At 35.2% G+C, this 16,673-nt stretch overlaps 1 long non-coding RNA gene across 3 annotated transcripts; it reads right to left on the reverse strand.

Annotated features, from left to right (window-relative positions):
* Positions 1 to 91: 91 nt before the first annotated feature.
* On the reverse strand, positions 92 to 5,903 carry LOC127842519 (uncharacterized). Of its 3 annotated transcripts, none has more exons than XR_008031678.1 (5): positions 5,824 to 5,903; positions 5,059 to 5,109; positions 4,707 to 4,783; positions 3,638 to 3,751; positions 92 to 3,158 (listed from the first exon to the last, which is right to left on the reverse strand). It is a non-coding gene; the product is annotated as an uncharacterized LOC127842519 (long non-coding RNA). The 3 variants fall into 3 exon arrangements; XR_008031679.1 differs by lacking the exon at positions 5,824 to 5,903 and adding an exon at positions 5,714 to 5,732; XR_008031677.1 differs by lacking the exon at positions 5,824 to 5,903 and having other exon boundaries at positions 5,059 to 5,628.
* Between the last annotated feature and the right edge of the window lie 10,770 nt (positions 5,904 to 16,673).

Raw genomic sequence — 16,673 nt, forward strand, 5'->3', positions numbered from 1 at the left:
TAACCTTCGCTTTTTAAAATGTATTTACGAGGCATTCAAAAAAAGCCGAAAAACACCGGTGAACCAGTAATATAAAGTACATAATAACATATTGAAAGCACATTCCTTTTATCTGAATATATAGTGCAATATTGTGACAAAAAAAACAACTTTTGGGGAGCATCACCAGTCTACACCGGTTTCTTGTTACACATGTAAAGAACACAATTTTTCTTACAAAATGTTCAGTTTTTTGTTTGATTATCGATATGTGTTTTTCATTGTCTTCTTTATTACCTGTATTTAATAAACCATTGTAGTCAATGTCTCTAAGCCTCTTATAATTGACCTCGAGAGTAGTTTCCTCTTTAATTATCAATACTATGAATGTGATAGTGTATCCAGATATGCCTCAGTGTTCTATTTACACATCAACATTTAATACTTTTTAATGGCCATACTCATTTTAAATGCAAATCACCTAAATAATTAAATGCCAGCATCATACACTCGAACCAACTTCAATGAGTTCTCAACCCCTGTCACATTTCTATGTGCATGCATTGAGTTCGATCCATTTTCTGACACCAGATGAATATAATACAAAATTTGTAAAAAAAAAATCAAACTTCAATGCATGGATCAAGTTCATATCACACTGAATAAAATACCTCAATTGTATATCAATTTAGTAGATAGGAAAAACTCGGCGGAGCTAAAATGTAGACGGTCTGCACAGGTTACTACATAAAGAAAGCACACAATATACAAAACATGGTTGAACAATAATAAGATACTATTTTTTTTAATTTAAAACTTGTTGCTTTTTTATTGATTTCAAAATGTTAATTCATGCATTAGCATATGTCATGTTTGAAATGTATTTTAAGAAACCTAATCTAACAAAATATCAAGTGTGAAACAAAATGACTCAAAATAAAAATAAACAAGGGCTGTTTGTAAAACATGCATGCCCCCCATATGGGCTGTCAGTTGTAGTTGCAGCCATTGTGTGATACGTTTTTTGTCACTGTGACCTTTGACCTAGTGACCTGAAATCAATAGGGGTCATCTGCGAGTCGTGATCAATGAACCTATGAAGTTTCATGATCCTAGGCGTAAGCTTTCTTGAGTTATCATCCGGAAACTATTTTACTGTGTCGAGTCACCTTGACCTAGTGACCTGAAAATCAATAGCGGTCATCTGCGAGTCATGATCAATGTACCTATTTAGTTTCATGATCCTAGGCTTAAGCGTTCTTGAGTTATCATCCGGAAACCATTTTTCTGTGCGAGTCACTGTAACCTTGACCTTTGACCTAGTGACCTAAAAATCAATAGGGGTCATCTGCCAGTCATGATCAATGTACCTATGAAGTTTCATGATCCTAGGCGTAAGCGTTCTTGAGTTATAATCCGGAAACCATTCGGTGGACGGACGGACCGACCGACCGACATGAGCGAACAACATACCTCCTCTTCTTCGAAGGGGGGCATAATAAAAAATTCAAAATGCAAACTTAAAATTGAATAAAAGCAAAAGATATAAAAAATAAAAACAGGTAATACACTATTGACTGTTTTTTATGAACGGTCTTTTCAAGCAAACGTTACCATTTTTTAACTCATCCAAAATATCCTTGAGACCAATCTTTTGACAAATTTCATTTAGATTGGGCAATAAATGTGGCCTGTACTTCTGTAGAGTGTTAACAAGGCAAATGTAGACGCCGCACAACGGACAAAAGGCGATCACAAAAGCTCACCATGAGCACATTGTGTTCAGGTGAGCTAAAAAGTGTAAAAATCAAACTATTAAGTTCAAACAAGAAAATAAAATAAGTATACAAGAAATGAATTTTGATATTCAATTAGTTTATTTACATAGTATTCTTAAGAAATATGTCATTGCTTCTTTTATTTATTTCATCTTACAATCCAGAGTACTCGTGGCATTTCATCAATGACACCAAAGTAAGCATACACATGTAAAAACTGCTGTGCAAGTTTTAATAATAAACTAGCACATTTCACATAAATTGGTATTTCAAAACAAAATGCATAGAACTGAAAAATCCAAATGATTAAGCATAACTCAAATGATTTGCATAAATATAAATGTTTCAAAAAAGGAGCCAGAACAAAAAATAATCAAAACTAAGAAAAGTTCTATGTCTGATAAATGAAAGAGAATAGCAACAAGGGCTGTTTGCAAAACATGCATGCCCCCCCCCCCATATGGGCTGTCAGTTGTAGTGGCAGCCATTGTGTGAGTACGTTTTTTGTCACTGTGACCTTGACCTTTGACATAGTGACCTGAAAATATATAGGGGTCATCTGTCAGTCATGATCAATGTACCTATGAAGTTCCTTGATCCTTGGCCTAATTATTCTTGAGCTATCATCAGGAAACCATTTTACTATTTCGAGTCACTGTGACCTTGACCTAGTGACCTGAAAATCAAAAGGGGTCATCTGCCAGTCATTATCAATGTAGCTATGAAGTTTCATGATCAAAAGGCGTAAGCATTCTAGAGTTATCAGCTGGAAACCATTTTATTGTTTTGAGTCACTGTGACCTTTGACCGTGTGACTGGAAAATCTAAAGGGGTCATCTGCCAGTCGTGATCAATGTACCTATGAAGTTTCAAGATCCTAGGCGTAAGCATTCTTGAGTTATCATCCGGAAACCGCTTTACTGTTTCGAGTCACTGACCTTTGACCTAGTGACCTGAAAATCAATAGGGGTTATTTGCCAGTCATGATCAATGTACCTATGAAGTTTCATGAACCTAGGCCTAAGCGTTCTTAAGTTATCATCCCGAAACCATCTGGTGGACGGACCGACATGTGCAAAACTATATACCCCTTCTTCTTCGAAGGGGGGCATAAATATGCAAAATTATTAGAACACTGGGCCTTCACCTGGTACGAAGCCTGTATACTGGGCTTAAGGACTAGGAAACTTCTCCCTTATTAATTTAACACAACATGCTGGGACAGTTATTCTGCCTCCACCAGTCGGTTTCCCATGCATTAAGATGGTAAATTGTCTGTATGCAGCATGTCTGAAAGATTTATTGACATCTTCTAGTGTCTCTGCATAAAAGGAAAACACATCTTGTCAATACTGCTGCTGACTGTAGAGGGTCATCCTATCCAGCACCGATAGTCATCTCCTACAAAGAAATTGTAACAGATTTTACTATAAACTTCTTGCAAATGTAACTCCAATCAGCAGTCAGTGAGACAGCACACTAGATTATATGAGCCTTGTTCTGAGAAAACTGGACATAATGCATGTGCGTAAAGTGTCGTCCCAGATTAGCCTGTGCAGTCCACACAGGCTCATCAGGGCCAACACCTTCCGCTTTTATGACATTTTTCGTTAAAATGTCTCTTCTTAGCAAAAATCCCATTTAGGCGGAAAGTGTCGTCCCGGATTAGCCTGTACAAAGATATGAAGTATAATTAGTGCAAATATTCTGCTGTGATCATTTATAAAAGTGTTATGTTGAAATAAACAAAAATCTAATCTAAGCACCCACATGTTTTAGTTCCAGGTGAATCACTTAAAAGATGAGGTTAAATGTTAGAATGATAAGTATAAAACATAACTTACTAACTGCACTTATAATCAAATAAAAGCAAGTCTTACATCGTCAGACGTGCTATGGCGTTCCAGTGTGCCCTTAGTTATTGTTGCTAATGTATCAACTTTCTGGATCTTTCTGGCAGGACGCTTTCCTTAACTCTTCTGAAGACTTGAATCCTGAGTGTAACAAATAATCACTGTATTATGTGAATTGGGAATAAGAAATCAAACTGGGAATGGACATCATTTTGGTGATTTTCTCAAACAAAACTATTTATTTCATGATCTACATATATTTTTGTAATATATTATCTATAATTTAAGCTTAATAATATATTTTTTCATGACTTTTTCATTAACAGTGATTGAATTTTTATCAATTAAAGTGTATTTTTAAACCGTTTCCATATGCGCGGCATGGACACAGTTTCATTTCTTGAGGATTTTAGTTTTTAATTAATAAAAAATCCAGTTTTGAAGTAAAATCAATTTAAATGATGCTATTATATATGCAAGTATATGTTTTAATTATAATTTGTAAAACTAGATAAATACAACATATAAAACTGCATATTATGCACTTTTGATAAAAACACAATTTATTCCCAACTTGATGTCTTATTCCCAATTCACATAATACAGTGTTTAAATAAAACATCATGCATTTGATAAAAACCAAGTAATGCAGAAAATCTAATAAATAATAGCAAAAAGAGTAACCCTAAAATGACAAAATCATGATGTCAATGTCATGACCTAATCACATGAGTTATAGTGCATTTCTTGATTTACTACATGTTATTTGCAACCACAGCCTACATCCACAGATTTCGGACCTAAATATTGTGAAGAAAAGCAAAAAGTCCTACTATTCTAAGCCAAGGTCACTGTTCAACTCTCTGGCATTTACAATAATAATTCTAACTTGTAAATCATAATGGGTTATAGTCAAACCTGCATTTATCAACACAGAGCGGACAAGGGTGATATTATTATTTCTTCTTAGTTCGACTGGTCACAAATAGATATACATAATTCACTATACGCCTCCGGTTTACCAGGTGGGAGAATTTATCGAATAACTGGCACATAATTAAAATGTGTACACACAAGAGCATTAAAATAAACTTACTGAATATGTGTCCTGAGAATACAACAACATTCTTTTAGATGGCTGTCTCACGCGTTTATCTCTCCCTCTGTTTTGGCCTAAATAAAAAAACATAAAAAAATACACTGACGTATTTGTACTACTGTGGAAGAATCCACTGGCTTCTATTAGCAAAATTTAAAAGTTAATGAAAAACGTAGCAAAATAAACCGTCTAATTTGTAAACCAGCGACATTTAGCGTCGAATTGCAAGGTAAAGACCAACAATCCGCTAACATTTTACGGCAGATAAACTCATCTTGTTGAATTAAATAAAATAATCGGAATCTTAATATATTATATTTTATTAAATCAAAAAACCATGTTTTCTTACTGGTTCGCTCATTGTAGATTTCGAAGCCTCCGCCATTTTGTTTGTTTGTGTCTGAATCACGTGACACGAAGCGCGAAATACAAATAGAAAGGGATTTCCCAAGGTAGACGCAAAAGTCGTAATACAATTTGGCTGTTGCTCTTTAGTTTTGTAGTTTTTAGCAAAAGGTTGAGTTGGATATGGTTCAAATTAACGAATGTTATTAATTAATATCAAAATAATAGCCTGCTAAATTCAGGAAAATAATCCATTGGACAGTCCCTTTAAAGGACAAACTCAATAAAACCAAACGACTGAGACGCATTCAGTGTTTCGTAGCGTGAATTTGTATCCCCGGGATGCGATCATTTATCTTGTGAAAATAACGGTAGGTAAAACATAAATTGTTTTCGTTTTATTTCTTGGTTTTATCAGATATAGGTCCACGCGAGTAAGCTCGTCGTTAATGTAGAATAACCAAAAATTATGTCTCATCATCACAATAAATAATTGAGACTCGCGTTTAAATGTTCAAATTGTATAACCTGGTCAATCATTTTAAAAATATCGTGTACGAATGTAAATACATGTAACGCTTTGAATACAACAAACATGATACCAATTATGTATTTAAAGAGTGAAATCTCGAATCAAAGTACACGTAAAGCTTACTTACCTAACAAAACGCAAAGACTTTTAACATGTAAGAATAGTTATAAAACATGATTGTTTGATTTAAATCTTAAATTTTGCAAATATGTCGGGTTAAAATAGCTCGGACAATACCTCGTTTTCATTTTGTCATTATGTCAATCGAAGTATTCACTACCAAAACTATTATATTTATCATAAACTAAAATTATCTACACATTTAGGAACACAACTATGTTACCAGAATACACACATTGTGTCACACCGGTCTTACTGACCTGTGTGAATGCGCGCTAAGCATTGTGGGAAACGGACTTTTTTCCACCATGGCGTTGGTAAACATAATAAACACGGAAGTGAAAAATGGTAATTAATTAATATCAAAAACAGGCCCCATCAAACCGGGCCAGCTGTAATATATATTTGGATGCAGTTTGTGCTTCAAAAGGAGCAACTTTTCATGTCAGTCTATTGTTTGTAAGAATCACTAAACACGTAACTTAGACTTAACTAAACACATTGCAAGAATGTATCTTCGAAATAGTAAATAAATCTTAATCATAAATAAATATTTATAATTAAAAACATGCTGAAATTTGAGAACGTAAACGATTTTAAAATAAACGCTGTGAACATAACAAGGAATATTACATGTAGGCCTAATGTGTGAGAGGATTAATCAGGGATAAAATAAATGGAGTTCGAAGGATCTAACATTTTGAGGACTTCATGGTATCTTGGACATTTGGCACTTTCATATATTTATTTAGTAGATACTGAAAATGCTGAATGTGCTAATTGCAACATCAAAGACGAGCAGGTGAGATTTTTACAGCTTTATTTTTCTCGACATAATATTGTATGTTTTCCATTTAATTTATATGGCGCTCAATTTTAGCTCAGCTGTTTTGGGGGAAAACCCTAGGTATTGTCATAGACAGCTCGTCGTCAGACATCTGCGTCTTGCTAAAACCTTTACATCGGCTCTTAAATCAAAGTGCTTCCACCTATAACATTGAAACCTCACATGTATATGCACCTTGATGATTTCTAAAATTCTACACACCACACCCATTTTGGTGTCACTTAGTCAAAGGTCAAGGTCACTAACCTCTAATTTAAAAAAAAACAACATTCATTTATTCAAAACTGCACAGCAGCCTAGCTTGGCACCCATTATGTGGTGCTCTTGTTTATATATAATTTTTAAAATGTATTAATATTCAGAATAGTTGATGCATGTATAAATAAAAAGATACAGCCATGAACAGTGTGTTTTAATTTTTAATAAATATGCTTTGATTGCGTATATGCAAAACAATGAAGTCCATATATTGTTAACTGATTTTTAAAATGTTGAATGTAACACCTTACGTACCAGTCTGTTTATGTACCGACACTTTATGTACCACTCTCTGACACTTTATGTACCATATTTATAATATATAGAGATAACTAATTTAATATGAATGTGTGTTATCGATGAAATGTATTTTGTGTGATAGTATTTATGAATTTAGACTTATATATTGGCCAATGGCCATAGATTTTATTTTTTCAAAAAATAAAATCTATGGCCAATATATAAGTCTAAATTCATAAATACAAAATTTGTCAGATTGTCTAAGTGTCACTGAGTGTCTTAGTTTAATTTATTAGCTCAAGTACATGTAGTACTTAATAAATGATTTATTAGTCTTACCTGAAATTGAAGTAAATTATAAAAATTCATTGTCTCTTATCTTATCCTGACTAAGGATTATAAAGTCTAAAATGTTTGTATTATATTGTATAATTGAAATGTGATACTTTGAAGAGAAGAGAGAATGACCTTAATGTTCAAACTGTTAAAAAATCAAATCATTTCCTTCTTTAGACTTTAATCATGTTTAGAGAATGACCTTAATTCATTAGGACTGCTATGAATGAATGGACAATAACGCCTATATTTTATGTAGGTGGTACGTAAAGTTTCAAAGTACGGGTAGTACATAAAAGGTCTGGTATATGTACATAAGGTGTTACACCCTAAAATGTTCATGGTATCAGTGTTTCAATAATGTAGTGTTTCTTATTATGTATTGCTTAGGTTGTTTTGTTTCAAATTTCAAATTTGCATTTATTTTAAAGCATTTTCAGTCATTTTGTGAATTCCATGTTCTTATATTAAAATATTAATTTATGGTTGCTATTGTGTATAGAATGTTGTCCGCTGGGCGTGGGTTCGATCAATACTTTGGGAGAGTTCTCTTTATCGTCTCCATGGACAACAAGTCCTGGTGTACCAAGTAGTAGTAGTAGTAGTGGTGGTGGTTGTGGTGGTGGTGGTGGTGGTGGTGGTAGTAGTAGTAGTAGTAGTAGTAGTTGTTGTTCTTGTTGTAGTAGTAGATAATTAATTAATTAGTAATAGTAGTAGTAGTAATAAGAGTTGTAATGGTTGTGTTTGTATTTGTATTGAATTCTGATAATACAACACAATGATGCTGCTGCTAACGATGATGATGATGATGAATATGATAATGCTGCTGCTGATTGTGATGATGATTATATGATGGGACTTCGGTATTATAAAATTTGTGAGGTTCAAACACAAAACCTGTTGGATAATAAAAGTTCTCATTTTATGACAAAAGAGCTAGATTGTGGAGTAAAAAATAAGTATAAAATCCCTAATAGGAAAGCTATCATTAAAGGGCCATGTGGGCTTCATCAAAAGCAATGCATGAAACAGTTATATCTCTTTCAAAGGCACTCAATATTGCTGTTCCAATTGATATGCTCAGAAATGCTTCTGGATGGGCATACACCAGGGCTTACTCTGCCATTCGCCAAATTAGCCAATGGCAACAAATTGATCTATTTGGCTAAAGAAAATTCTATTTGGCTACTACTTTTTCTTCATCAAAACTTAAAAATAGCCAAAAATAGAAGAATTTTGCCAAAGCAAGGCAACTTTGGCTAAAGACATTTTTGATCCAGGGGAAGCCCTGATACACCAATGAGTACTTTCCTTCAGTTATTTCTTCTAAAGACACATTAACAACACTGTCGCCCTTAGCAGGAATTCCGGACGCCCCCCCTAAGATGTTCCCTTTCCAGACATTTCCCCCATTTTAGTTTTAGTGCTTACATTACCTCCCCCCACCCCACAATTAATTTATAATGGTTTGGTTGAAGTATAATCTTGATTTATTATCAAAATGATTATTTTGCTTATGTAATCTTATGTTATTAACTTTTTCTATGTAGCAGCTTGTTTGTTGTTTTCTTTGGATTAATCATTCATTATTTTTGTTAAACTGTTACAGGAGTGCATGTAAATCATTAGTAAGACGTGCATGTTGGTGTACTAGAGGAATACATGGGATATTCTAAAAATCTTACAAATGTTGTTTTTAATATAATCAAATAGGATCAATTGATGAATTAATTCAGTTTGAGTCAACTTGGGCTGGGTTGTGGAACTATAATTATTTGTTGTTTTTAATCCAATTAAATAGGGTACTATGTAACTGTCAAAGAAAATATGCATTCATACGCAAGTATTGGATGTCACTGATATTTTCAATTTTAATAGTAGCTAATTAAGACTAATTAAAACAGAATTGGGCTTTCCTTGCAAAGTATTTCATTATTAATAATGTAATAATATAATAAGCTAATGTAATCAAAACATGTTGATATTTAAATAAGTTAACTCAATGATATTAATAATATTTAAATTTGCCCCCAAAAACTAGGGCAGGTAGATAGGAAAGAATTTTTTTTTGAAAACCAACAGTGTTGTCAGTGTTAATATTTGTAAACTTCTTCAATTTCAGTTTTACATTTTATGACCTGCAACATATTCTATGCTACTTTATTTCACTATGGTAAGTCATTAAAGTGTTATTTATTTTTCAACTATTTAATGTGCTAATCTCATATAATGAATTACTACCCCATGACACCTAATCTAAATTCATTAATACAATAGTTATAATTGTTTTATTGTAACATACTATTCCACTAAATATGACCACCATAGAACATCAATGCTGTGCTTTTACTAAATTTTTCATTGATCTCAATTATTTAAAGAAAAAAATCTATCAGGCACTTATAAAAAGATATATAATTAGGGTGTCAAAATTTAACAATCTGAACAAATCAATTTGAACTTATCTTGCAATGCAAATGGAGCCACTTGAAATATCAAATTGTTCCCATACTAGTCGGCAATATAGCTATGACATGCTATATATGACATGTCTATTCAAAACATGCATCAGACACACCTTCTGAAACTTTTTAAGCGGTTTTGAAAACGCTATTTCATTGCAAACTTTCGTCAATAAAGGATACATGTTGTTATACAGCCGAAAGTGAAAGTACAGTTTAAAAAAAAATGAATAACGAGCGAAATTGTTGAAAACTAACGAAAATTTTAATTGATACTAACATAAGACCATAAGACTGAACAAAATAATACTTAACTTTTAAATCGTAGCATGAATGTTTACTTATAAAGCAAATTCTTCATTCATCCGCGGACTTCTTTGTGTCGTAGTCATAAATGCCTCCAAATGGAGGTGCGTGATGCGTCTAAGGATAGAGGTGATAATAACGTAGTGACGTCACCATCTATGTATAGAATGGAATACACAAGTATGTCTGCTTGTACAGCTAGGGTAGGTAACCACTGCAAATTGACCTTTCGACAGCCGATTGATTGACAGGCTTATTAACCAATCAGATTACAGCATAGATTAGGCCCGTTACTATCCGCCATTTTGTCCGTCAAACTCGCCGTTGTCCGACACATAAGCTTATACGTAATTCTGTGTTTTAAACAAAGAAAATGGTTGAAAGGTGCTGTTATGGCACTTGTTATTCAGACACAAGGTATCCAGAACGGTTAAAAGATGGAAGTACGTTTTTTTCCGTTCCCTCAACCGGGTACTAATCTTGAAAAATTCAAACGTTGGATTCGTCTTTGTGGTCGTCCACACGAACAGCTTAATCTCAACATATTAAGCGATCGCCCGAAAGCAAAACACAGTCGTTATAATAAGATACTACGCGAAAATAGAAAATGTAAGTTTTGCAACGGACACGTTATAAAAAAGAGTATAACTTTGTACTTGTTTATCCTCTATATAGACAAATTAGAAAGGAACATTTAAAACCATTTTTCAAAGGTGGCCAACGTTAAATAAATTTGACATTCTAATGCAGTCGGCAAATAAATAAGACATTATAAACTTTGCTAGATTTTTTTAATGCTAATGAAATCGTAATAATAAAGACAATCAGTTATTATTTTTAATAATATCACATAGAATAAAACATTTTTTATTTCTTTCGGTTTAAGTCTTCCAAATTTAATGTAAGTTAAGAAACTATTTTCAAATGCGCAAGTAATTATCAATAGGGGCCAATAAGTGTCATTTTACACCATATGTGGGCTTTCTACTAATCCGTTATCAAAACAGATGCCGCAAACTGTGAATGACCCTTTGAAAACCCGGTCTGATTAGCGAGTTTTTTTGTACATGAAAATTCTTTCAACTTTTTATATTTTAAACATTGCAGAAGATAGTTTTCGAGGAAATAATAATATATAATAATATATTGTGTATGTTACTTTTTTGACGACTTTGACTTTGTTATACGATTATAACAATGCGCATGGGTCATTTTGACCAAACGCATTGTAGATATGTGTTATATCGGATTTCAATAGAAACGTTCTTCGTCTTCTATTATAATAAATTTACTTACCTGTGCCACATTTGCGATGTTGCCATCGGTTGCAAAAATTAACGGCTTTTAATTAAAAAACTGAAACATCTATTACTCAAGGAAAAATATTGTGACTAACGAACAATTCATACTGTATGCGATAATTGGCGATAATTTTGCCGACTTTGATGATAAATTTAACGGCTTTTAAGTAGACTAATAAAAAAGTTTTGACTATTTAATAGATATGATAATTATATTCAGCACCACTATTCAATGATAATAAAAACTAGTGTATGGCCTTTCTGGTATACCATGAGGCCTTTTTGGTTCACTTATGCGGCCGATTCGCGTAGCCATTTTTATGACGGACTTCGGCGGAGTGACCCCCCTTGAAATCGGTGGGCGTGGCTTCACTCTCGCTGTCGAAAGGTCAATTGTCTTCGCATTGTATCAATTCCTTTCTCTACTGGTATGGGAGGTAACCTCTGTAAGAAATTTGCTGTGCGTGGTATGTTTTCTAGGTCTGAAATGAGACCTCTACTTCTACTACTAATGGGATTGTTTACCCTCGGGACTTCGGTTAATAAACCATTGCCCGAGCACACTGCTTAACATTAAAACTCTGCATTTAAAAGGTCGAAAACGGCCATAAAATGGACAGCCCGATTTTACTGGGCTGATACAAATATAAAACTTTGCAGTGTTGGTGCGGTGCTTTAATAAAAATCTAGTAGTTTAAAAATTTGCATTACACTGGCTGAGCCTAACGCTGTTAAAAAGCGGCGTTTTTATTCGTTAATAGACTTTTAAAACGATGGCGCTGATTGGCCGAAATTTCTTATTAAGAATTACAAGTAGGTCAATCCGTTTAAAATAGAATTTTTCCACGGCGGACGACCTTGATATTGCACTTTACGAAAGGTAAACCTCGGTCAGCAGCTGGAGCGTGCGCGTCGCGACCGAGGCGAGAGTCGCCCGCAGAAGATTTTCTCACCTGTACATATTTCCTTCTGGGGAAGGGGAACTTCTGCGGGTGGCTCTGCTAATCCAGCTGAGTCCGTCACCCTCGAGCCGGATGTCTTCCACACTGCTGTGATTGCTGTCTTCTCCAAGATGCAGCGGACTTGTCACCCGCTGTTTATCGTCGAGAGCTCGCCGGCCCGGACCTGCCAGAGGTCCCGTCTGAAGAGGGCCGGGGACGGCGGGACAGCGAGACCACCAGTGTGGGGGACATACGGGACGGACCTGGGTCTGACACACTCCCTCCAGTGCTTCTGCGCGGGGGGGAAGCCAAGAACATCGAGGGGGTGGCTTTAAAGAGGGACCCCGGGGCGGCGGTACCTAGTGCGCTCAACGCGCTGGGGAAACCGTCTCGGGGATGAAGACGACGGCCGGTGACAGCGAGAGGGGCCATAAAGGCAGAGCTGCTTGCTTGCACTCCTTTGGTGGAGCTGCGTACAGACAAGAATTTGTCTTTGAATTGTCAACTACCAGTGCACATTAAGGTCTCATTGGCCACCGTGCACTGGTATATTTGGATCTAAATTATATCTTTGGCGAATACCCGGGAAGCCGGGGTAAATTTGACCTACTTTGGCTCAAAATTAATCTTTTTCCCCTGAAAGGTCACAGGGGCAGGTCGGACCATAAAAACTTCGTGAAGGGGCCGGTAGGACCTGGAAATAAACTCTGATTTAAAAAAAAGGCCACAAAAAAATAAAAACGAGCATTTTGTATCTCGTTAAATCAATTCTACCAGACAACATCTAACGTTGAAATTTTGCATTTTGCTAAAAGGAACATTGATTTTTTATGGGTTAGCTTTATTTAACGAAATATTCGAAATTTTTGAGCGTGATTGTTACTTTAATTAAATAACTTCAATTGATGCCAAATCGGCTCAGCAAAATGATTTGGAAAATCCGTATATTAAACAAAGCGTCGCACTGTACGCTTCGATGTTAAAATCGTGGTGGACACCGAAACGTACCGAGCTAGAATAGGGAGGCGGAAAACTACAACGGGCGAGGCATGGTATGGTATTGCGCAAGGGGGGGTTAGAGGGTTAGGGTTTGGGTTAGTGTTAGGGGTCGGGTTAGGGTTTGGGTTAGCCTAAACCCAACCCTAACCCTAACCCGACCCCTAATCCTAACCCTTACTCTAACCCTTTTTTGGGGTTATCACCCCTGACCATGCCTCGCCCGTTGTAGTTTTCCGCCTCCCGCTAGAATAGGGTGTTTTACGGCAAGGTCTGTCTCTATTTTAGACTTAGACACACTTCGGGTGGTTGGCGTTTTCGGCTTTATTGGTATTCTCCTCTTTATGGCCGGCGTCGAGTTAAATCCGAGACCGTTTCAAGTGAAAGAATGTTTGTTTACATTAGAATTTTCAAAGTATGATATCCCGCGTATTCAACTTTTTTAAGAAGTTCAAGTCTTCTTTTTAATAGTCAATGTAGTTGATGATAGAACGGATAGAAAATGATGACGCATTGCTAAATAAACATTTACACAAGAAAATTTAAAAAAAATGGCAAGAAACTTTACTGATTTAAGTTAAATATCTTGTACTCCTCATGATAATCAATATGTCCCTGTGACGCAATCGGTAACACGTCCGACTCTGGATCCATTGACCAGTATTATATTTTCACTGCCTTGGTTTGAACCCCAGAGGGTCCTTTTTTCAAATAACTTCCATCAATGGTCCTTTTTATATGTGCTTATGATTGAAAACGCTTTTGATTTCATGTATTATGTAGCGTCCATGATTCCGATAATTTAGGTATAAACTGTGGTTTAAATGACCTTAAAAACGCACCAGAGACGTTCTAGGTATAAAACAAATACGGGGGGGGGGGGGGGCATGCTCGGACCCCCTTGAATGACCTAATATACTGCCTCGGCTAAAATTTGGGTCTGGCTACGCCACTGCTTTAGTGAGATACAACAACATGTTATCAACTAGTAAAATAAAGTATAAATAAGGGCATATTAGAACAGATTCCTGAATGCTGAGTCAAGATCAGCAGGAGTCCTTCCTTCAAATGAGGATCTTTAAATTAATGTCATTTAAAAATAAATTAATGTGTTGAACACATCCCTTGATGATTCAAATAATTGATGATTAAAATAATAACATATAGTACATGTATCACAGACTTGGTATATTTGAGGACTAAGAAGATCTTCAACTGATAGCCAACAGTTCTCTTTAAAAAAATCTCTTTAAGTACACATAAGTACACCACATGTTTTGAGTGTTTACGAAAAAATCAAAATTCAACTCGTGTTCTTAATGTCTTTATTCACATCTGAAGTCTACCAATGTGACATTTAAATGAATAGAAATTTATAATGACCAATTAATCACTAGAAATGTGTCAGAAGGACATGGATAACCCGTCCACATCTCACAAGACACATGTGTTGTTTGCCACACATTTTGTCAACATACTATAAATGATAAGTCTTTTGTTACTGTTAGTGCACACAAAGCCTTTCTTACAAATGTGACGGGGTGCATCGCTTTGAACAGCCATATCTTCATCAATTGTGCAGAGATTTTCACAATCTCGGTATTATTAAACGCAGAAATGAATTTCCTTTCTGGAAATGTATATGTCTTGCAATATTTTTACAAATGCTGGGTCAACCTTTAAGATATAACACGATACACAACTCGCATGACCCAGTTGACAATGATCATGAAACGATGCACCCCGTTTTGGGGTGATTTTGAGTTGTTATATATATATTTGATAGTGCATTTTTTTTCCATAAAATTTAATTTTTCGTTATAATATGATTATTTATCATTTAAAATGATGTTTTCACTAATTAATATCATAGCCACACGCTAACCACCTGTGCTCTGACCTTGATGCAAGCAAAATGTTTTTTTATTACAGCACATCATTTTATCTGATTATAATTTGGTCTTATTTATTTTGAAATCACATCATGAGCAACAATCTTATGGGCCGGACATGAAAATGTACTGTAACTAATATATACATATATGGAAGATGCAAACACTTGAAGCTTACACAGTGACCTTTAAGCACGCAACATAATTGCTGCATGCAACAAGTACTATTCAAAATCCCTATAGCACATTAGAGTTATGAGTTGAACACTGTCATATACTTTCACTATAAACAATTCAGGAATTAGCAAATACTCCCAGTGTCTATTGAGACCTTGATGTGGGAGACATGGTTGTAATAAGTGTGAAACCAGAAGTCCCCCACACACAGTGGTAATATGCCCAACTGTCATTGTCTGGGCAGGGGCATAGACAGTCAAGGTGTCCTGATAATCCCCCAAAGACTCAGTTTCCGTTAAATTGAAGAATTGACAAAGGTACAGCAAAATATTGTGTGATTAAATAATTCTTACCAATTTTGTCTCTTAAATGTGTTATAAAATCTCAGTGATATGTTAGTTCATAACAAGGGATGACATATAATTCTCTTTACTTAAAATTGGTGAGCTTTTTGAAAACAAGATGCGTTTGTGAAACACAATGTCCCCCTATATGACGTTTGACTTTGAAGGATGACCTTGACCTTGTGAAGGATGACCTTGACCTTTCACCACTCAAAACGTGCAGCTCCATGAGATACACATGCATGCCAAATATCAAGTTGCTATCTTCAATATTGCAAAAGTATTCATAAAATAAGCGATTTGGGCCACATATGTTTGACCTCTGACCTTGAAGGATGACCTTGATCTTGCACCACTTAAAATGTGCAGCTCCATGAGATGCACATGCATGCCAAATATCAAGTTGCTATCTTCAATATTGCAAAAGAATTTATAAAATAAGCGATTTTGGTCACATATTTGACCTCTGACCTTGAAGGATGACCTTGACCTTTCACCACTCAAAATGTGCAGCTTCATGAGATACACATGCATGCCAAATATGAAGTTGGTATCTTCAATATAGAAAAAGTTATTGCAAAATGTTAAAGTTGGCGCAAACAGACCAACAGACAGGGCAAAAACAATATGTCCCCCACTACTATAGTGGCGGACATAAAAAGGACAGGAAAGAGCATTATTTTATAGAATTGAAGGATTCTATTTCTAGTTCTGAATCTTTCATGAAGTTAAAGCTTCATTCGACTACAGCATACCCTATAAGAGGTTTCATTAAAACCATCTTTGCATATGAAAAGGGGGTTTAATGCATGTGCGTAAAGTGTCATCCCAGATTAGCCTGTGCAGTCAGCAAAGGCTAATCAGAGA

Source organism: Dreissena polymorpha, chromosome 8, assembly GCF_020536995.1.
Source record: "Dreissena polymorpha isolate Duluth1 chromosome 8, UMN_Dpol_1.0, whole genome shotgun sequence".
NCBI lineage: Eukaryota > Metazoa > Mollusca > Bivalvia > Myida > Dreissenidae > Dreissena > Dreissena polymorpha.